Raw genomic sequence first — 6,081 nt, forward strand, 5'->3', positions numbered from 1 at the left:
TTGGGTGTAAGAATCATTCTGTCGTTGTCATTCATGAGTATGTTATGGAATTCCTTGTTCTTCCATCTGTCTCTTGGGAATTTGTGAATGTAGGATTAAATTTACATCTGTGATTCTCTCGTTATCTTTGCGAGTGTAGGAATTAATCCTCATACAGTTGTTCCTTGTGATGTATTGAAATGTGGGATACTTTTGCACTTTAAATTTACATGCATTTCAGGCACTGTGTTAGAAACTATTAATTTAAAACATAATGCATTGATATTTGTTTGCCATTTGATTCAATTTATCATATGGATTTGGGTACATTTTACAGTCATGGGTTATATTCAGTAGCTGTTTTTAAGTTGTGCAAATGGTAGTCAATTTATACCTCTGTGAATGGGAACATTTGGATACATAACCTGGTAATTAATTACTGCAGTTTGTAGTAACAGAATTGTCACAGCATCTTTCAGTTTGACTCATTGAGATTTTTGGATTGGTTTACAAAATGTATCAATGCCTATATTCTGAGGTAATTAATTGCAATTTTTTTTAGTATCACAACATTATTTTTTGTCTATTCTGGCTATGAATTCTTATTCAATTTGTGACCAACATGACACAATGTTTTATATCTGTGAGTGGGTGTGTTTTGTTAAAATCCTGTGATTGATGTATCTACCTGTCAGCCAAATATAATATTGAGGAGTTTGCACTTGACACAAAGCTCAACGCGAATGTGTGTTGGGAGAAAGATACAAAGCAGCTTCAGGAGGATTTGGACAGAAGTAATGAGAGGTTCAGAACATTGCAGATGGAATATCATGTGGAATGTGTGAGATTTTCCATTTTCGCAGAAGGAACAGATGTTCAGAGTATTTCTTCAATTCTAAGAGGTTAGAAAGTGTCGATGGACAAAGGGACATGGGTGTCCTCATTAATAAGTCACTGGAGGTAACAAGGAAATGAAGCAGGTAATTTGGAAGGTTAATGGTGCGTTGGTCTTTATTGCAAGAGGATCTGAGTACAGGAGGAGTAGTGAAGCCTTGGTTTAATTGTATAGCAGTGTTATTAGATTGCATCTAGAATACTGTGTGCAGTTTCGGTCCCCTCACCTTACGAATAATATTATTGCCTCAGAGGGAGTGCAATGACTGTTCAGCAGATTTGTTCCAGGAATGGTGGGACTGTCTTATGAAGAAATCCTGGGGAAACAGAACAAAGAACAAAGAACAATACAGCACAGGAACAGGCCCTTCGGCCCTCCAAGCCCGCGCCGCTCCCTGGTCCAAACTAGACCATTCTTTTGTATCCCTCCATTCCCACTCCGTTCATATGGCTGTCTAGATAAGTCTTAAACGTTCCCAGTGTGTCCGCCTCCACCACCTTGCCTGGCAGCGCATTCCAGGCCCCCACCACCCTCTGTGTAAAATATGTCCGCCTGATATCTGTGTTAAACCTCCCCCCCTTCACCTTGAACCTATGACCCCTCGTGAACGTCACCACCGACCTGGGGAAAAGCTTCCCACCGTTCACCCTATCTATGCCTTTCATAATTTTATACACTTCTATTAAGTCTCCCCTCATCCTCCGTCTTTCCGGGGAGAACAACCCCAGTTTACCCAATCTCTCCTCATAACTAAGCCCCTCCATACCAGGTAACATCCTGGTAGTAACAGGGCCTGTAGTTCACTGAAAACAACAAAGTATTTAAAAGGGTATACATGGTAGATGCAGGCGAGATGTTTCCCCTGGTTGGGAGTCTAGACACAATTTTAAAATAAGGGCAAATCCTCTTTGGACCGAGATCTGCATTTTTCTTTACTCAGCGTTGTGAACCTTTGGAATTCTGTAGCTCAGAGGGCTGTGGAAGTTCACACACAGAGTAAACATTCATGTAGACATTGACAGATTTCTAAATCTCAATGTCAAAAAGGGAAATTGGGGATAGAGAGGGGAAAGGGCATTGAAGGGGATGGTCAGTCATAATCAGATTGAATGGTGGTGCAGGCTCAATGGGCTGAATGGTCAACTCCTGATCCTATGTCCCACATTGGTGGGGAAGGAAATAAAAAAAAGCCTCTTTTCCTGTTCAACTCTTGGATTGAAAAGTTGTCTCTTACATTGCAAACAGTGTGGGGCTGAATACTTCTCTTTGTGACAGTGAACCCAATGAGTTAGCACTATCACTGTGCTCTGTGAATGATACTGGAACTGCTTTGTGTTGGAACTGGCTTGATGAAATTGTGCTTGTGCCAAGGAATCATCTGAGACCTTCAAATATCTGCCTGTAAAAAGAAAAATAACTAACTTAACTGAGGAACAGATGAAATAAAAGGTACAAACATTGTCGATATATCTTCACAAATAACAATTATTTAGGAACCTGGGTAAAAGGAAAACCATGAGCACAAACAATATTTGAGATCACTTCACTAATACACCAAACTGCTTTTGCTCACTGGGTGTTTGGGGCGAGTTTAAAACAATTTTGTGACATTCAGAAACAGCCCAATCCATGCACTGCTGATTGAGTTGAGCTGTGCGAAGCAGCAGTAACTTTTGCACAGGTCAGATCATAAGACCATAAGACATAGGAGCGGAAGTAAGGCCATTCGGCCCATCGAGTCCACTCCACCATTCAATCATGGTTGATTTCAACTCCATTTACCCGCTCTCTCCCCATAGCCCTTAATTCCTCGAGAAATCAAGAATTTATCAATTTCTGTCTTGAAGACGCTCAACGTCTCGGCCTCCACAGCCCTCTGTGGCAATGAATTCCACAGACCCACCACTCTCTGGCTGAAGAAATTTCTCCTCATCTGTTCTAAAGTGACTCCCTTTCATTCTAAGGCTGTGCCCCCGCGTCCTAGTCTCCCCTGTTAATGGAAACAACTTCCCTACGTCCATCCTATCTAAGCCGTTCATTATCTTGTAAGTTTCTATCAGATCTCCCCTCAACCTCCTAAACTCCAATGAATATAATCCCACGATCCTCAGACGTTCATCGTATGTCAGGCCTACCATTCCTGGGATCATCCGTGTGAATCTCCGCTGGACCCGCTCCAGTGCCAGTATGTCCTTCCTGAGGTGTGGGGCCCAAAATTGCTCACAGTACTCCAAATGGGGCCTAACCAGTGCTTTATAAAGCCTCAGAAGTACATCCCTGCTTTTGTATTCCAAGCCTCTTGAGATAAATGACAACATTACATTTGCTTTCTTAATTACGGACTCAACCTGCAAGTTTACCTTTAGAGAATCCTGGACTAGGACTCCCAAGTCCCTTTGCACTTTAGCATTATGAATTTTGTCACCGTTTAGAAAATAGTCCATGCCTCTATTCTTTTTTCCAAAGTGCACGACCTCGCACTTGCCCACGTTGAATTTAATCAGCCACTTCTTGGACCACTCTCCTAAACTGTCTAAATCTTTCTGCAGCCTCCCCACCTCCTCAATACTACCTGCCCCTCCACCTATCTTTGTATCATCGGCAGACTTGGCCAGAATGCTCCCAGTCCCGTCATCTAGATCGTTAATATATAAAGAGAACAGCTGTGGCCCCAACACTGAACCCTGCGGGACACCACTTGTCACTGGTTGCCATTCTGAGAAAGAACCTTTTATCCCAACTCTCTGCCTTCTGTCTGACAGCCAATCGTCAATCCATGTTAGTACCTTGCCTCGAATACCATGGGCCCTTATTTTACTCAGCAGTCTCCCGTGAGGCACCTTGTCAAAGGCCTTTTGGAAGTCAAGATAGATAACATCCATTGGCTCTCCTTGGTCTAACCTATTTGTTATCTCTTCAAAGAACTTTTGGAAGTCAAGATAGATAACATCCATTGGCTCTCCTTGGTCTAACCTATTTGTTATCTCTTCAAAGAACTCTAACAGATATCTATTTCCTGCTCCCACTTTGAACAAATATCGAAAAATAAACAAGCAGCCACTTTGTAAACCCTCTCCTTCCCACTCCAAACCTGCTGCCGACAGTAGAACTTGTTTGTACAGCTGCTCTCGTGGTTATTGTGCAGTTACATTTCCGCTCTTCATTGTACAATAATAATAACAAACATTGGGAGATGGGAACTAAATGAGGCACCTTCCCGGCGGTTTGGGAGTGAAAACAGCAACAATGTTGAATAATTAGTTCTTGCCATTGTGTCCCCCTGGCCTTGTTCAGAACCTGTCTATGAATTGCCTCCCCCGTTAAGAACGTGGCTTTGACATTGCCTCCCCCTTCTCTCCACCTCCCCCAATTCTCTCCACCCCCCACTTCTCTCCATTCCCCCACTTCCAATGGCTGGACTTGCAGATAGTGAGGAACATTGTCAGAGGCTACAGAAGGATATAGATAGGCTGGAAATTTGGGCAAAGAAATGGCAGATGGAGTTCAATCCAGATTATTGCGAAGTGATGCATTTTGGTAGAACTAACGTAGGGGGGAGCTATACGATAAATGGCAGAACCATAAAGGGTGTAGATATGCAGAGGGACCTGGGTGTGCAAGTCCACAGATCCTTGAAGGTGACGTCACAGGTGGAGAAGGTAGTGAATAAGGCATATGGCATGCTTGCCTTTATAGGACGGGGCATAGAGTATAAAAGTTAGGGTCTGATGTTGCAGTTGTATAGAACGTTGGTTCTGGTCGCCACACTACCAGAAGGACGTGGAGGCTTTAGAGAGAGTGCAGAGGAGGTTTACCAGGATGTTGCCTGGTATGGAAGTGCTTAGTTATGAGGAGAGATTGGGTAAACTGGGGTTGTTCTCTCTGGAAAGACAGAGGATGAGAGGTGATCTAATAGAGGTGTATAAAATTATGAAAGGCATAGATAGGGTGAACGGTGGGAAGCTTTTTCCCAGGTCGGTGATGACCTTCACGAGGGGTCATAGGTTCAAGGTGAGGCGGGGGTGGGGGGGAGGTTTAACACGGATATCAGAAGGACGTATTTTACAGAGGGTGGTGGGGGCCTGGAATGCGCTGCCGGGCAAGGTGGTGGAGGCAGACACACTGGGAACGTTTAAGACTTATCTAAATAGCCACATGAACGGAGTGGGAATGGAGGGATACAAAAGAATGGTCTAGTTGGGACCAGGGAGCGGCGTGGGCTTGGAGGACCGAAGGGCCTGTTCCTGTGCTGTATTGTTCTTTGTTCTTGCCCCCGCCCCCCCCCCCCCCCCGCCGCCCCTTCTCTCCGGGTCAAAGGTTTGACAAACGGTCATCTGGACTCGAAACATCAGTTCTTTTCTCTCTTTACAGATGCTGCCAGACCTGCTGAGATTTTCCGCATATTTTCTTTTGGTACCAAAGGCTGACAGATACAGAATGAACTCCACACACCCATTCAGCACCAGAGACTGACGGATACAGGTTGAGATCCGTGCACCCTTACAGCAGCAGATGTTAACAGGTACAGAGTTAAACTCACATTCCCACACAGTACCAGGCACTGACAGTGGATGAGAAGTTCACACTCAGACAAAGAAACCCAGACTGAATCAATTTCACACTGACGTACAGTGTTAGAGAATGACAGTAACAGGGTGAATCTCTTTTACATACAGTTCCAGAAAGTGACAAGTACAGAATAAGTTCAGCATGGTGTATGTGACACATGCACAGTCTGATCTCCAATCAAATCGCATCCACCACCACTTGACCCATAGGCCTGAATGTTATGATATGCCAATTGCTGAACACATACTTTGAAAGGATGTGAGGCAACTTGCCTCCATCACCTTCCAAGGCAGCGCATTCCCGACCGTCACTACCCTTGGGTAAAAATGTTTTTCCGCACATCCACCCTAAACATCCTGCCCCTCACATTGAACCTATGTCCTCTTGTTACTGACCCTTCAACCAAGGGGAACAGCTGCTTCCTATCCACTCTGTCGATGCCCTCATAATTTTGTACACCTCGATCAGGTCCCCCCTCAGTATTCTCTGCTCTCAAGAAAACAATCCAAGCCTCCCCAATCTCCCTTCAGAACTTACATGTTCCATCCCAGACAGCATCATGGTGAATTTCCTCTGCACCCCCTCCAGTGCAATCACATCCTTCCTATCTTGTGGCGACCAAAACTGCACACAGTACT

The sequence above is a fragment of the Mustelus asterias genome, unplaced genomic scaffold, assembly GCF_964213995.1.
Source record: "Mustelus asterias unplaced genomic scaffold, sMusAst1.hap1.1 HAP1_SCAFFOLD_290, whole genome shotgun sequence".
In the NCBI taxonomy this organism is placed as follows: domain Eukaryota; kingdom Metazoa; phylum Chordata; class Chondrichthyes; order Carcharhiniformes; family Triakidae; genus Mustelus; species Mustelus asterias.